We start from the raw sequence: 16,103 nt of genomic DNA, 5'->3' as shown, positions 1-16,103 counted from the left end.
CTTCCAGGATTGTTGTGAGGATAAAATAAAATAGTATTTTAAAGTGCTTCACAAACCTCAAAGTGCTGTATAAATATTAGCTATTATTGTTATTAAGTAGCTTGGAGAATGAATTTATAATTTATATTTTATTTGTCTCTAATTGGGATCACCCAGTTTTGGGAAGCTTCACCTATGGGATATAAAGACAACTGTCTCTGAGATACTGAAGTAGAATAATGTTGTATTCTTTTAAGTACAAAATATAGATAGATAGATAGATAGATAGATAGATAGATAGATAGATAGACAGACAGACAAATAGGATAGATAGATGGATGGACAAATAGATAGACAGACAAATAGGATAGATAGATAGGTAGATAGATGGATGGATGGATATATATAGACAAATAGGAGAGAGAGAGAGAGAGAGAGAGACAGAGAGAGAGAGACAGAGAAATACACGGGATGGATAGATGGATAGATAGATAGACCGACAGACAAATAGATAGGAGAGATAGATAGATAGATAGATAGATAGATAGATAGATAGATAGATAGATAGATAGATAGATGGATATGTAGACAAATAGGAGAGAGATGAGGAGAGACAGAGAGACAGAGAGAGAGAGAGAAATAGACAGAATAGATAGATGGATAGCTAGAGGGACCAATAGATAAATAGGCAAATAGATAGTCAAGATAGATAGATAGATAGATAGATAGATGGATGGATGGATATGTAGACAAATAGGAGAGAGAGGGAGAGAGAGAGAAATAGACAGGATAGATAGATGGATAGATAGAGGGACCAATAGATAGATAGACAAATAGATAGTCAAGATAGATAAATAGATAGATAGACAGACAGATGGATGGACAGATAGACGGATGGACAGATAGACAGACAGACAAATAGACAGTCTGGATAGATAGAAAGATAGATAGATAGATAGATAGATAGATAGATAGATAGAGAGAGAGAGAGAGAGAGAGAGAGAGAGAGAGAGAGAGATAGATAGATAGATAGATAGATAGATAGATAGATAGATGGATATGTAGACAAATAGACAAGGGAGGAGAGAAAGAGAAAGAGAGAGAGAGAAATAGTCAGGATAGACAGATGGATAGATAAACAGAAATATAGGTTAGATAGAGATAGACAAAGCCTATGCACACATAGATGTTACTTTTTCTTTTTAGCTATTTAATCCCTCTTGGTGTTTTTGCTTTCCTTTATTTCCTCTGGGCTCAGCCTGGTGCCTGGTGCCTGGCACGTAGTAAGCGCTTATGTAATAAATGCTGCTGACTGTTGACTATTGATTCTGTGTCCTTGTATTGTCAAGGAAGAGTTAGTTTCAGAAGACAGCCCCATTCAGAAACCTAAAAAATTGAGTACCACCACCTGCCTCCCGGGGCCAGCAGGAGGCAAGTGATGCTCTTCACCTGGGCCAGTTTGGCAGGTGTGGCTTCACTGCTCCTTGTGGGGAGTTGTGGGAAGGGCCCAGTTTTAGCTTTCCAACATCGGTAGAGGCAAGGCCTGTGAGTGAGAACTTGGAGAGAGCAGAGTCCTGCTTTGTCATCATTATCATACAGTGGAAAGAGCACTGAGTCCCTCACCTCCCTGGGCTTTTGTTTCCCTCAATGTAAAGTGGAGGGATTGGACTTGTTAGCCTCAAAGGTGCCTTACTGCTTGAAATCTGTGAATTTATAATTGACCTTACCTGTTAAATTTGCAATAAATGATTCTTCAACACCCCTCCCCCAAACCCCATGACTTGCTCATCTTAGTGTGATATAGGAAAACGAGTAGTTGGTTTTAGCTATAGAAGGAAAAATAAAACAGAAAACCCAAACTCTGAAAGTGCATGGTTTTCTTGGGTTTTGCTTCCTTTTGATGTACAGTAATATCTTACAAAGACTACAGTTTTGCCTTTGTAGAAAAACCCCTTCCTCTTTCTTTGCTGCACTATTGGTTTCATTACTTTTCTCCATTAGTTAGAAGAAAAATTCCCCAAGGCACTAAGCCTGGTGTGTTGTCACCCCTAAACTTTTGCCCTAGAAGGAAAGAATATAAGTCATTCCACCATTATCTTTAGCAAATTTTCTTTACTAGAATTTTTTTTATGAAGTCTTAATCACCTCCTAGCCTGCATTTCCAACCCCCACCCCCGAATTCCCAGTGTTCCAAAGCCAAGGGACATGGAATGCCAAAACATTGTCTGAATATTTCCCCTTCTCCTCCCCTTAGGAAACTGCGTTGATCCCATCCATCACCTTCACTTGTTTCCAATCCATTAAAAAAATCTAATTCTAAAACTTCCTCTGGGTTTTCTCCAGGAACGCAGTGCAACTGTTGAACTCTGAACTGCCAGTTTGAGTTTCAGACTCCATTTACTTCCCTGCTGGCCCTTATCTTGTTGTATCTTCAATATAGGTTTTCTCCCCTCCTGTAGCTGTACCCATTTAGGAAGTCCATTTTTTTTCACAGGGACTCCCTCAGCAACTAGCTTCTCCTCCTTTTCTTGGTGATCCATGTACTTACTTTCAGTTCTTTTTGTGTGGTTATTTTCAAGTGAGACTTTCTACACAGTTCTATGTTGCTTCTTTTATTTTTTCTTTTCTGAATGACATTTAAAAAATTAACCTCATAGCTTTTTGTTTTGAGGTTTGGGTTTTTTTTTTGTATGTACTTATTCAGCTTTAATTTCAGGGGCTATTTATTTTTCTAAGGACAAACAAAATCAAGCTAATTACTCTAACTCTTTATAAAAAGTATCTGCATATTTTTGGTGATGCTTGGCATGAATGAAATTATTATATTGATTTTTGAGGTCAATTGCCTAATAGAAGCCTGCTGTTAATTTCAAATGAATCTAGACTTTTTAGTAGTTAAATTCATGGACCTATAAAGCTTCATTTGTGAGTAAAATTATTTAAAAGGGTACAAATGTGAAAGGGAGACTGGACGTACTTTGGTAAGAAAAAAGTGTAGAAACAGCAGGAAACTTTAAAAGTAGCTGTCAGATTCATTTATAAGGAAACATTGAGATTTTTTTTATCCTTCTGTGGAATTACTTATGTATTAACATGATTGTTTTTAATTTTTGGTAGTTGAAATAAACCTGATTCAAAAAGAGGGGGAAAAAGATTATAAATAAACCAGCTTTAAGTGAAATGTGTGTTTTTGAGCTATTCATAACGTTAGGGTTTGTCTGAGTATTAGCTGCAGTGGAATTATATCATAGACACTTCCTCTACTGAAATCTTGCAAAAGAAAAAAGACATCTTTTAGAGGAAAAGTGGCCATATTGGGAGCCAACATATGTGTTTAGAATGGAAGGAAATATGATGCAATAAGAGTGGGGTATTTGGAGTCGTTAGACCGAAGTTCACATCTCAGTTCTGCGAGCATGACATTTGGCCTTGAGCAAGTAGTTTCACTACTCTAGGCCTCAATTTCCCTCGTTTAAAATGGACTCAATTATCTCTATTAGAATGTAAGCACCTTGAGGGCAGCCCCTATCTTGCACAGGGGCTGAATGCTTTTTTGAAACCTCAATGTTTAGCACACAGTAAGCATTTAATACGGCAGCTCGATGTTGCAGTGGATGGAATGCTGGGGCTGGAGTCAGGAGGACCTGAGTTCAAATTTGGCCTAAGACATTTACTAACTATGTGACCCTGGGCAAGTAGCTTAACCCTGTCTACCTCAGTTCCTTATCTGTAAAATGAGCTAGAGAAGGAAATGGTAAAACATTCCAGTGTCCTTGCCAAGAAAATCCTAAAATGGGATCATGAAAAGCTGGACACGACTGAGTAACAACAAAGCACTTAGTAGATCCTTTCTCATAATTCATTCTTTTAAGATAGCTATTAGTTATAAATCTATAATCCTATGAAGACAGGGCACTTTAAAAATGAAGATTACATATAAGACTTTGATTAAGCAGAATGTTTGGAGAATGCAATTTCCTGCTTAATTTTAAAAGTCCAGATTAATTTAGAGTTATTCTGGTTAATTTTTTTTTATTTTCAGCCATGGTTGAAAATATTCTTTAAATACACAGTAACAGCCATGTTGTGTGATAACTAACTTTAAGAGACTTAGCTCTTCTCAGCAATGCAAGGATCTCAGACATCTCCAAAAGTCTCATAATGGAAAATGCTCTCCACATCCAGAGACAGAACGATGGAGTTTGAATGCAGATTGAATATTTGCTCTTTTTTTCCTTCTGTTTTGCTTTGTTTCTTATTTCTTGTGGTTTCTTCTATTGGTTCTAATTCTTCTTTACAACATGACTAATATGAATATATGTTTAATAGGAACGTATACTTATAGCCTATATTGGATTGCACTCTGTCTTGGGGTGGGAGGTGGGAAGGGAGGAGAGAGAATTTAAAACTCAAAAGCTTATGAAAGTGATTGTTGAAAACAAAAAAATTAATTAATTAAAGAATATTCCTTAATGATATTCCTGCACATTATCTTATTGGCTTTTCATAAACATCCTGAAATTATGGTTATTTTATATATTTATATATAATATATATGGTTATTATATATGTGTATTATAACATCCAAGAATTATGATTCCCATTTTCTATATGAGGCAGCTGAAGGTTAGGAGGTTATAGGAGTTTCCCAAAGTCACACACACAGCTAGTCAGTATTGGAATTGGGACTCCAGCCGTACTGCTCTCCTAAATGTCTTAGCTCACTTTCCTGCCTTGGCAAAGACTTTAGAGTGAATATCATCTTATGGCTTCTTGATGATGGGACATCCTTTAGCACCTCAGTGTCAGTCCTGAACACCATCCTCATTGGACAGTACTATGGTCACAGAAGCTAGAAATGGAGGAGATTGAAAGTGGCCTGTACACTGAAGCCCAATCCTCCAACTCAAACAGCACCAAGAATAGCTCAGTCATTGATAACATGATTATCTTGTCCTTTATCCCTTTCCCTAAGGCTAAAGGCAACAAAATGTTCCTTGTAATTGAGATCTCCCATTTGGTAGGTGACAGATAATTGAGGTTTGTGCACCAGGGTAGAAAGAGAATGTATCACAATTTTATTGTGTTGTGTTTGTTTACAGCTTTTGTCTCGATGAATATTGTGTTAATTTTGTGGGAACCTTAAACTGTTTATTTGTGGTCTTTCATTCTTAGACTTAGAGACATGGTTTTTAGATGCACTTTCAATTATAACTAGTTATAGTTAATAATAATAATAATGATAATTTATTACATTACTATGTTATATAATATAATAGATTTATTCTAATAGAATATATTATGCCATGTTATAATAATATAATATATAATGACTATGTCATAATAATATATTAATTATATTGCAACAATGTATAATATATTATATAGCATAATATAATAATTGTATTTATAATAATATAATATATAATTATATTATAATAAAATATATTGTAGTATAGTATAATGATTATGTTATAATAATACAACATAATATAGTATAGTTTAATAATTTAATGTAATACAGTATAATATATTATTATATAACATGTTTATCTTAGCTATTATATATTATTATATGACAGTTATGCTATATATGATATTACATAACTATAATAATATAACTATAATATATAAATTAACTAATAATAACAATAGCTCATATTCTTATAGTGCTTTAATGTTTTCTTCACAACAACCCTGTGAGGTAGGTAGTGCAAGTGTCATCATCCACATTTTGCAGTTGAGGAAACTGAGGCCTAGAGAAATTGGGTGACTTGATGATCACAAAGCATGGCATACTGGATAGAGAGATGGCCATGCAGCTAGGAAGACCTGGGTTGAAGTCCTGCCTCTGATACACACTGGCTGCTCCCCTGAATAAGCCTTTTTTTTTTAAAGAGGCAACTGGGGTTCAGTGACTTGTCCAGGGTTACACAACTAGTAAGCGTCTGAGACCAGATTTGAACTCAGGTTCTCCTGACTCCTGAGCTGATGCTCTATCTACGGCACCACCTCGCTGTCCCTCCTGGGTAAGTCTTTGAACTTCTCGGTGTCCCAGGGAACTCTCTAAGACTGTAAGTTTCCAAGAAATCAAGTCATCAGTGAGCATCTATTGAAGATTTACTCTATACTAGACACTGTGCTAAGTGCTAGAGATACAAGAAGTTTTTTTTTTTGAACCGACCTTGATGTCAAGATGTTTACATTCTAAAGAGGGAGAGAACATGTAAGCAACTAGTTAATACAAGTTATATTAGGACTGAAAAAGGTCTCCTGGAGAGGGTGGGATGGAAGCTGAGTCTTAAAGAAAGGTAAGGAAGATAGGAAGTAAAGGTGAGGGCATAGAGCTTTCCAGACATGTTGGACAGCAAGGACTGAGATGGATTGTGATGTCTGGGAAATTGCAAGAGAGCCAGTGAAAAGGGGAATAAAGTGTAAGAAGACTGGGAGACCAAGTTATGTAGAGCTTCAAATTTGGCCCCAGGGGTAGTAGGGAGCCACTGAAGGTCCCTGAGCAGAGAGTGACATGATCAGACCTAAGCTTCAGAAACTCACCTTGGCAGCTAAATAGAGGGGTGGATTAGAATGGGGGGAAACTGAAGGTAGGAAGAGCAACTGGAAGGTTTGGGGAGTGTGTTTGAATGAGAGTAATGGTTGTGTGACTGAAGAGAAAGGGTTAGAGTTGGGAGAGAAAGCAGCAGTTTGCTGCTCAGTAAGGCTCTCCCCAGGAACCCCCTCCATCAGAGGAATCATGGGTCCAGTCCCCATCCCTTTCCTCACCAGAGCCTTGTGAGGTCGGTAGTGCTAGAATTATTACCCCCGTTTTACAGATGAGGAAACCATGGCTGTCATGCCTCTAATTATACAGCTACTAAATACCAGAGTCAGGATTTGACCTCAGTCTCCTAACTCCATATTCCAGGGCACTCTTCTTTGTACCACATTGTCCTCTAGATTTGTGGGTGAAAACCATTCTGGTGGTTGTAGGGTTTTATGCCCCGTAAGGCAGCCAGGTGAGAAGAGCAGGGGGGCCCCTCCATAATCCCATTCCTTCCCTTCATCCCACTCCTGGGCTGCCCAGGTCCCCTCTAGAGCTGCTGGGTGGGAAGAACAACAAGGCTGTTCACATTGTTTAGATGATCTTAGAATCACCATCTACCATCCTTCTGACCTCCTTTGGCTTGCTTTAAGTCCCAACTAAAATCCCAGTCTTCTACGGGGAGCCGTCCTTGACCCCTCAATCCTAGTGCCTTCCCTCTTTTAATTACTCCCTGTTTATCCTGTATGTAGCTTGCTTTGCATATATTTGTGTGCATGTTGTCTACCCCTTTAGATTGTAAGCTCCTTGAGAGCAGGGACTGTCTTTTGCCTCTTTTTGTTTTATCCCCAGCGCTTAGCACAGTGCCGGGCACATAGAAGGCACCTCATAAATGTTTATTCGATTGGTGAGATGGAGGGCCACCAGGCCTTTCCTTCCTGCATTTCTGCCACGGCATCTTAAGGTACTTCAGGCCTTACCATCTACCCTGCTGCTCTGCCTTCCAGACAGACCCCTCAGGCACTGGCATCTGATCCAGCAATGTATTGTGTGTGTGTGTCCTTGGGCCTTGCTGTCTACACCTCCTCTATGCCCTTCAGATTTCTGGGCTCTTCCATTCATGATGCAAGTCAACCCTCTTGTATGTGCTGTCTCTCCAATTAGAACTCCTTGGAAGCAAAGGATGTCTCACTTTTTCAATTTCTAACCCCAACATTTGGCATAGAACTTAATGTAGAGCAGCTGCTTAATGAATGGTTTTTTTAGTCATTCATTTTTAATTGGGGCGAGTGGGTGGGTGCAGTGGAGAGAGTACTGGTCCTGGAGTCAGGAAGACCTGAGTTCAGATAATGGCCTCAGATACTCACTAAGACTCTGGGCAAGTCACATAACTTTGCCTCAGTTTCTTCATCTCTAAACTAGGGATCATAATAGCAGCCAACCTAGGAGGGTTGTTGTAAGGCTCAAATGAGATAATAATCGTAAAGTACTTAGCACAGTGTCTGGCACATGGTAGGTGCTATATAAAGATTAGCTATTATTATTATTTATAAATTGGTTTGAAGGAATACATTGAAAAGGCAAAATCTAAGATAAAGCCTTTGACTGTTTCCTGGATGAGTGTCATACTGTAAGATTAAAACCAAAGCATGCAGCTGCAAACTGTTAGGTATCCATTTAAGTATATAAGAAGGAGATCTGAGTTAAGGGAGCATGTGTGAAGTAATGCCAGGAACTGAAGCTGGATTGGGTGTCTGTGCTAAGTTCGACATCAATATGGTGAACCCTTGGAAGTGGAAGTGGGGGTTGGGGAGACTGGGTTGCCTAAGTCTGGCCCATGCTGGGAATGGATTTTCTGCCACCTAAAGAGAATGGTGGCCATGAGTAGCCCCAGCACCCTCAGCCTGGGTGAGATAAAGAGATCTAACCTTTTTAAAAAAAAAAATTACAAATTAAAATAAAGAATATGTACAGAAAGAGAAAAAAAAGAAATTCCCTGGTGTCCCAAAAATAAATAGGTGGCTTAGGTGAGGAGTATTGCATCACTTTTACTGCCAGCCTATCTATTCATTATTCCAGGGTATTTTTCCTTAAACTATTTGTAAACCACTGAATGTGAACACATTCAGAACTCCTGTGATTGATAATTCTAAACTTTTCAGGATAGGTGTGTACATATACACATAAAACCTTTTGAGTGCATTGACCTCTTGACTGGAGATAACTGGGTACTAACCTTTTCTTTGGCCGAATTGAGTATATTCATGGATAAAACTATTTCAGGTTCTTAATGATGCTCATATTGTCAGGTAGACATGTTCGCGTAGGATCATGATAGAGAAGGCAAAGCATGGTGCCTTGACCATGGAGGAATAAAGATAGCAAGAGAGATTAGACCTGTCATTTTATTGATACAGGGAACTCCTAGGAGAGCAAAGTCCCTCCCCCAATGTAGGTCAACCCCTTCTCTATGTCACCTGGCAGAGCCCAGAGTCCCTAGGGCAGAGTTCAGGAGCCAATGGGAAGGGAATGAAGAGGCTGATCATAGTGCAGACAATGACTGGGGAATGAATAGAAGAGATAATTTCAAGGAGGAATCTATCCAGTATGCTGTAATGCTTCTGCCCGTAGTAGTTATTCAATAAATGTATGTTGCATTGTTGAAAACTATGTGGGTCAGTGTTGGGTCCTGAGGAAAGACCATGGAAAATGGAGGGGTGTATGTATATTGGGGGAGGTAGGGCGAAGGAAGCAGATAAGGGAGTAAGCCAAACCATTTCCTTGAAGGGCTTACATTTTTATTTGGTTTATTTTATTTTTTTTCCATTTGTATTTGTAATTCTAGGATCTTTTTAGGCAAATCTACAATTTTGTGGGAGTGACACTACAGTTTCCATTTTTAAAGGATTTTGCAACAGCTAAAGTGAACTCGGAGGCAGCAGAGATGGATTTTAGAGGACCCATGCTAGACTTGATGTCTGCCGTCTAAGGACAAGATAGGCTAAATTAGCAGAGATTGATCTCCAAGTTGGCTGGGGAAATGATGACTTTTTTTTTTGGCCACAGAGTCTCAAATGCTGTCCACCAAGTGGTCAAGGAGCTGTGATCTGTGTCTGTGGAGAGTGTACCAAATTCCTAGATGCTTGTATTAAAAGAATCAAACATAAATAGCTCCTGGTATCTCTGGGGAACAGTTGAGCGAATGAGTGTGATGGGGAAGGTGTTTTAAGAATGAGGAGGAAAGTTGTATTTTCCTAATGAATATCCTGCTTTCCATGTTGTACTTTTCATTTTTTAAAAAATTTTTGGACCTGAATCTCAATTATAAATTTCTAGTTCATCACCAACATTAGTTGTCTTAGGTGAGAGCTGCTCAGACATTTCCTGCCTGTGTGACCCTGGGCAAGTCATTTAACCTCTTCTGCCTCATTTTCCTCATCTGTAGTATATGGATAATAATAGCACCTACCTTACAGACTTGTTGTGAGGATAATATTTGTAAAGTGTTTTGCAAATCTTAAGTGCTATATAAATCCTAACTATACTAGTAATTTTTGTTGTTATGTTTTCTTATCGAATGGAAATCTTTTTATTAGGTGCTTATTATATTCTAGTGCTAGGATACAAATAGAAAATTGAGAGTCCATGCTTTCGAGAAGTTCACACTCTAATGGGGGAGACAACATATTAAAGAGGGCTTTGTTCCTGGAGGATGAGAAGGCCATATGGTACTTGAGTTTTTACAAGGAAGGTAGCAGGGCAGATACTAAGGTCATAAGGGCCTTGGAAAGTAATGGTGAGTCAGATGGTCCCTGACAAAGAGGGTAATGAGTTCAAAGGTTAGACTGGAGGGGGCTCTGAGAGACCTCCAGGAGAGGTGGGGCTGGGGCTGGGGCTGGGGGAGAGTCATCCACCAGCTGAGAGTGACTATCTAGTACTATATGCGGTTGGTTGAAAGGATATTTCTTCTCATTTGAAAAAAGAGAAATCTTCACCCCTGGTTTAGCCTCCTTTGTCTTGTAGAGAAGGCATGTATAGCAGGATGAAACAGTGGAAGGAAAGTTGTGAAAATTCATCAAAAATGCACTTAAAATCATCCTTTTGCCTTGAGTTTATGACGCAATGCTTTTGAACTCTTCCAAAATTGTGAAGTATGAAATGAGAGCTGCCTGCTTGAGTCCAGCGCCACCTTAAACCAGTAATACCCCTCCCTTTCCTTTCTTCTCCCCACCCTCCTAATCACACACACTGACACTTAGGGCTCTTGATGTGCAAAATGAAGGAAGCAATGTTTGCTACTTGTGTAACTCACCCGGGTAATGAGATAATATGTGCACGGTCTTGTAAGAAGGTTTTCTTCAGTAGAAAGATACTACATTAATAATATGGTGCTGTAATTCTGTGGGTTAGCCTTCCTTAAGAAATCAGTGTTCTGGATTTGCCGTGGTTACAGACTTTTATCTTATTTAAAGCACAGGTTATATTTGAGTGATCAGTCTGTTAATAAAGTGTTCTTTTTAAATGACAGCACTATTACTTAGCATAGTTTTTTCTATAGACAGACTATTCTTACAATATCATGGCAAATAATGGGACAGTGTGGAAAGCTCCAGCTGTTTCTCCTTTGACAAAGGAAAAACATAAAAATGGCTATTATCCTGCCAGACTGCAGCAGAGATGTAGTTTTTCCCCCCAAGAGGAAAACAGATGAACAAAAGGGTTAATCTGTTTGTGCTTACCCCAGAGTTCAAGTTTCTTTATCGATTCTCAAAAGTGCATTATCATCCTGAATCTCAGCTTGCCCTGCAGAACCAAGAAGACAATTACGGAGAGCCCAAACTCTGCCATGCAATACCCTTTGTTGTATAGGCTTAGCCACCCTGACTGGAGGTGCAGGGATGCAGCTTTGCCTTCCCCATCCCTTCGCTGCAGTGCAGCTCAGATCCTTTCCATCTCTCTGTAGGTTATCAGTCTATCACTGAGGCTGCTGCTGAGATCAAAGTCAAGTGCAGCTGGTGCTGCTGAGTAATCTGCACAGGGGCTCCTTCCCCCACCCCCAACCCTTTTGTATCTTGCTTTTCTTTCTTTCTTTCTTTCTTTCTTTCTTTCTTTCTTTCTTTCTTTCTTTCTTTCTTTCTTTCTTTCTTTCTTTCTTTCTTTCTTTCTTTCTTTCTTCTTTCTTTCTTCTCTCCTCTCTCTCTCTCTCTCTCTCTCTTCCTTTCTTTCTTCCTTTCTTACTCTGTAGCACTTAATGGAATCTCCCTTTCAAAATGCTTTCATTTTCTTCCCTCCATCTTTCTTTCACATTACAGCAGCTGGTGTCTTACCATACATAGTAGGGCTCCTTTTGGATAATGCAGCTATCAGTCATTTAGACAGTAACCAAGTCAGATGCCCTGGGAGCTTATTTTTAGCTTGAGTAGAAAGGTTTGCTGAAGCCAATCTAATTTTAGAATTTGTCTCATCTGCTCCTAATTTTATCAACCTTTCCTCTAAATCCAAATTTCGAAGTAGTGCCCTACCAGTCTCAACTCTCATTTCCCATGTGCCTGGAGAATCAGTGACATGCATTTTACTTAACACTGACTGACGGAGAAAATCAGTGACATGCATTTTTAACACCTTCTGACAGGCAACATGTTAAACCAAAGGCCCTCACCAGGATCCTTTGAGGGTCTGTGGCTGCCATGGTGACAGATTCTTTCTGCCTTCCTGTTGGCCCCTGGAGGATAGCGAGCTTTCTCTTCACCCCAGTGTATGTAAATAGAACTGATGAAAAATTAACCCAAGCACTTAGTGGACCCGTGTAAGGGATGCTTTGCAGATACAACTATCCAAATCTGAGAACCTGGATAAATGTTTTCCCTGTTTTTAGTGCTCATGGGGATGTAGGCTATGGAGACCCAGCTCCATAGTTCCACCTTGGTATTGATCTCTCCGACAAAAAGCATGATGAGAGACTTGCAAAGGTAGGGTAAAGAAGAACAGCAGGGTGGGCAATTCTTTAACTGCTCCTGATGAGAGCCAACCTCAGGCAGCAGTGTTTTTGCCTTATCTCTTCCTTGTAAGGGGGTAGGGATATCACCTTCTATAGTAAGTCAAAAAAGCAAAATAATCCAAAATGCTGTTAAAGTCTGTTTTTAAAGCTTGAAAGCTTAGAATACATTCTTGATAAATTCTTAATGAGGTAACTTGGAATAAGTTCAGAAATACCTTTCCTTATAGCTCCCAGAGATGACCTTGTTCTCTGCATCCCTTCAATCTGATTTCAGTAACTGACCATAAATTTTAGAAAACTAATTTCATATTTTTATTCACTAACAAATCTTCTTCATTCCTACATTTTTGGTTACCATTGAATGTCAGTTCTATGTACCACACTGTTTCCTGTGTGAAAGGCCCCAAATGAACACATCTGTGATTCTTTAGGGTTTTTCCTATATGAAAAGTCCTGAATGAACATACCTGTGATTCTTTAAAAAGAAAGAGAAAATGAAAAGAAAATGTCTTATGTCCTGATTGTATGTTCTCCTGACTTAGAAAGCTGTATTATTGCTAACCCAGTCTAGGCAGGTTTACGGTGCTATACAAAGTTGTGAAGATCATCCCTGGTGTGACTTCATTTATTTGCTACATTGCTAGTGCCTTATTAAAAAAAAACCAACACAAAACCTACCTAGTTTCATCCTGTTGTAGGAGAGTAGTAGACAATAAGAGCAGATACCTGCTAGTAAACTTCTTACTCAATTTCTTTATTTATATAACTCCTAAAAAAGTCTCCTTCAAAAGTCTCTTCCATAGACATTATGTGGACTATGATATAGAGACTTTTATCATCTCTTTAAGGAGAGACATTAAGAGTTAAGAGTTCTGACTGTTGTTCTGTGAGATGCTTCTCCCAACAGAATTGAGAAGAGTGTGTAAAGTTATCTCTGAGAAAAATGTGTTTTAAGGGAACAAGTAATACTCAGTTGTTTGTCAGACATGAAGAACAGTGAAAGAAAGAGACCATAGTCCATGTCACTTACTGCATGGCAATTCTGGTATGGGCCATTTGTGGTGGTCTGAAACTCTTGCATATACTGCCCTGAAGCTGTGCAGGATGCTGCCTGGTGAGAGGCCAAGCCCTTGCCTGACTTGGGAAGTACACTAATTCTCTCAGGCCACAGGACCAGATTTTGCATTAAGAAAAAACAACACTATTATTTACAGTTCAGGTCATTTGAAAGAGAATTGACTTCTCCTTTCACTCCACTAGCCCTGATCCACATTGGTTCAACCAAGTCTATTGGTGATACTTTCACTTTTATTAATGAAAAACTCACCTTCAGTAGAGAGACAGAGAGAGAAATGGAGTGGATTTCTGCTGCACCAATATTTCCGAAAGTCGTGTGCTTAGAAAGTTAGCATAAATCACTAACCATGTTGTTGTTGTTCAGCTGTTTTTCAGTCCTACTCTTCATGACCCCACTTGGGGTTTTCTTGGCAAAGATGCTGGAGTGGTTTGTCATTTCCTTCTCCAGCTGACCATTTTACTCTCATGTGAAATAAATAAATAAACTCCCATGGCTTCCTATTCTAGGGTAAAATATAAACTTCTCTGACATGTAAAGCCCTTCACAACCTGGTTTCAATTTACTTTCTGTATCCTTTTAATACACTTCTCCCCTTCATCCATTCTATGTTCCAATCAGACTGGACTTCTTATTCCCCACACACGAACTTCCATTTCCTGGTTCCCCATGTTTTCAGTGTGCTCTATTCTTAAGAATACCTAGTTTCTTAAAAAAAAAAAAGACTCAGCTTATTTGTCAAATCCTACATTAGGCCTTTCCTAAACTCTTTGCTCAGTCATCTCTCCCCCCCAATTTCTTTGTATTTATTTAATTATATCTTATAAATATACAGATATGTTTTGTTTATACTTACATTCACAGGTTGTCTTCCCCTAAGAATATAAGCACCTTGAGGGCAGGGCTTATTTCATTTTTGTTTTTGTATCCCTAGCACCTGGTACAATACCTAGTGCGTGGTAGCTGTTTATTAGTTGATAAGCATAATCTTATCATCTGGGCAGCTAGGTGGCATGATAGATAGAGGTTGCAAGGCCTGGAGTCAGGAAGACCTGAATTCAAATCTGACCTCAGACACTTACTAGCTGTGTGACTCTGGGCAAGTCACTTAACCGTTTGCCTCAGTTTCCTCATGTGTAAAATGAGCTGGGAAAGGAAATAGCAAACCATTCCAGTATCTTTCCCAAGAAAATCCAAAATGGGGTTGCAAAGAGTCAGATACAACTGTTAACGACTGAAAAACAAAAGCATAATCTAGATCATTATATTATTACATAACATGATATCCTGTTGAAACAAGTACTTCTTTTGGGAATGGCAAAAGTTCTACTCATAATAGCAAAAAAATTATAGTAAAATGTTTTAGCTATTATCATTTTTGTTTGTATTTTGCAGTTTAGTTTTGTTCGTCAGTTAGGATGCTTTCAGCAGTTTACAAATTTGTTTTTACAAATGGAAATGTTATAAATGGAAATTTTGATTATTTTGTTCAATTAAATCTTGGTTATTCAAATGACAAATTCTAAACGTTTAACATGAGGTAAGAGAAAATACTTTTTCTCATCTATCTTTGCTTGGAATTTCTTACACATTCCTCCATGTTCTCCATAGATAAACTAGATTAGATTGTACACTTTATTTCTGAAACACAGCACTTGGCATAGGGTAGTTCCATGACTACCAAGATATTACAATTTGAAATTTATTGCCATCTTGGAAAAAAAGCAAATACATGAACTAGTTCTTGTCACTGACGTCTAACTTTCTCATAGTCTGGGTAAGGAGTTCCATTCAAAATTCACAGGGATTCTACAAATGGAGGAAACGACACTTTCGTGGTTTAGACTGGAACTAAGCCAAGAAAGTTATTTGATTGTAAACCTGCCAAAGCACTTGAACATTAACCCACCCACCCACCCAACCCGAGTAAAGCTGCTATGTAAATCTAATAAATGAATTAATCAGATGGAGGCATCTGATATTATTTATTGCCATGTGCATCTCCTAAATGTACTCTTTATACTAAATCCTTCCATTTCTTTTGTACCCTCTTCATGAAGCTTGATGAGTTCTGCCTTTTTTTTTTTTGGCAGACTCATCTAGACACATGCTTCTCTCCGATCTTAAAATCAATGTGGTTTCGAGAAGGCCTCAGATGTCATGGTTTCATTCTCTTCTGCATTATAGAAAATGATTCTTTGGGGATTAAGTAAAAATTGCCTTCCCCTGGGACTCATGCTGGATTCATCTAGTTCCATCGTCATGTATAATGTATCAGCTCTCTAAATGACCCTGTTAAGATTGCAAGTGGCCTTAACTTGTGGCTCGAAAAGAATATATTGGTCCATTATGAGTTTGTACAGGTTAGGCATATGGGGAAGGGGGTGGTAAGGAAGAATGACAGCGTTGTCAGCATGAGTCTTTGCTAAGCTGCGTTAGCATCTGTGAGTAGAAAGGCAACTCGTACAGGCTTACTTTTGAAATCATCGTTACTTCTTTTCTTGTTTAAATAC

General features: G+C 38.7%; 1 protein-coding gene across 3 annotated transcripts in view; it reads left to right on the top strand.

The window, feature by feature from the left end:
- ADAM22 (ADAM metallopeptidase domain 22) overlaps window positions 1-16,103 on the top strand; it is a 276,346-nt gene that overhangs the window by 128,714 nt on the left and 131,529 nt on the right. The gene's annotated exons all lie outside the window — the stretch shown is intronic.

This window comes from Phascolarctos cinereus, unplaced genomic scaffold (genome assembly GCF_003287225.1).
Source record: "Phascolarctos cinereus isolate Bilbo 61053 unplaced genomic scaffold, phaCin_HiC Scaffold_1;HRSCAF=81, whole genome shotgun sequence".
NCBI classification, from domain to species: Eukaryota; Metazoa; Chordata; class Mammalia; order Diprotodontia; family Phascolarctidae; genus Phascolarctos; species Phascolarctos cinereus.
This window is presented reverse-complemented; position numbering and strand designations above follow the sequence as displayed.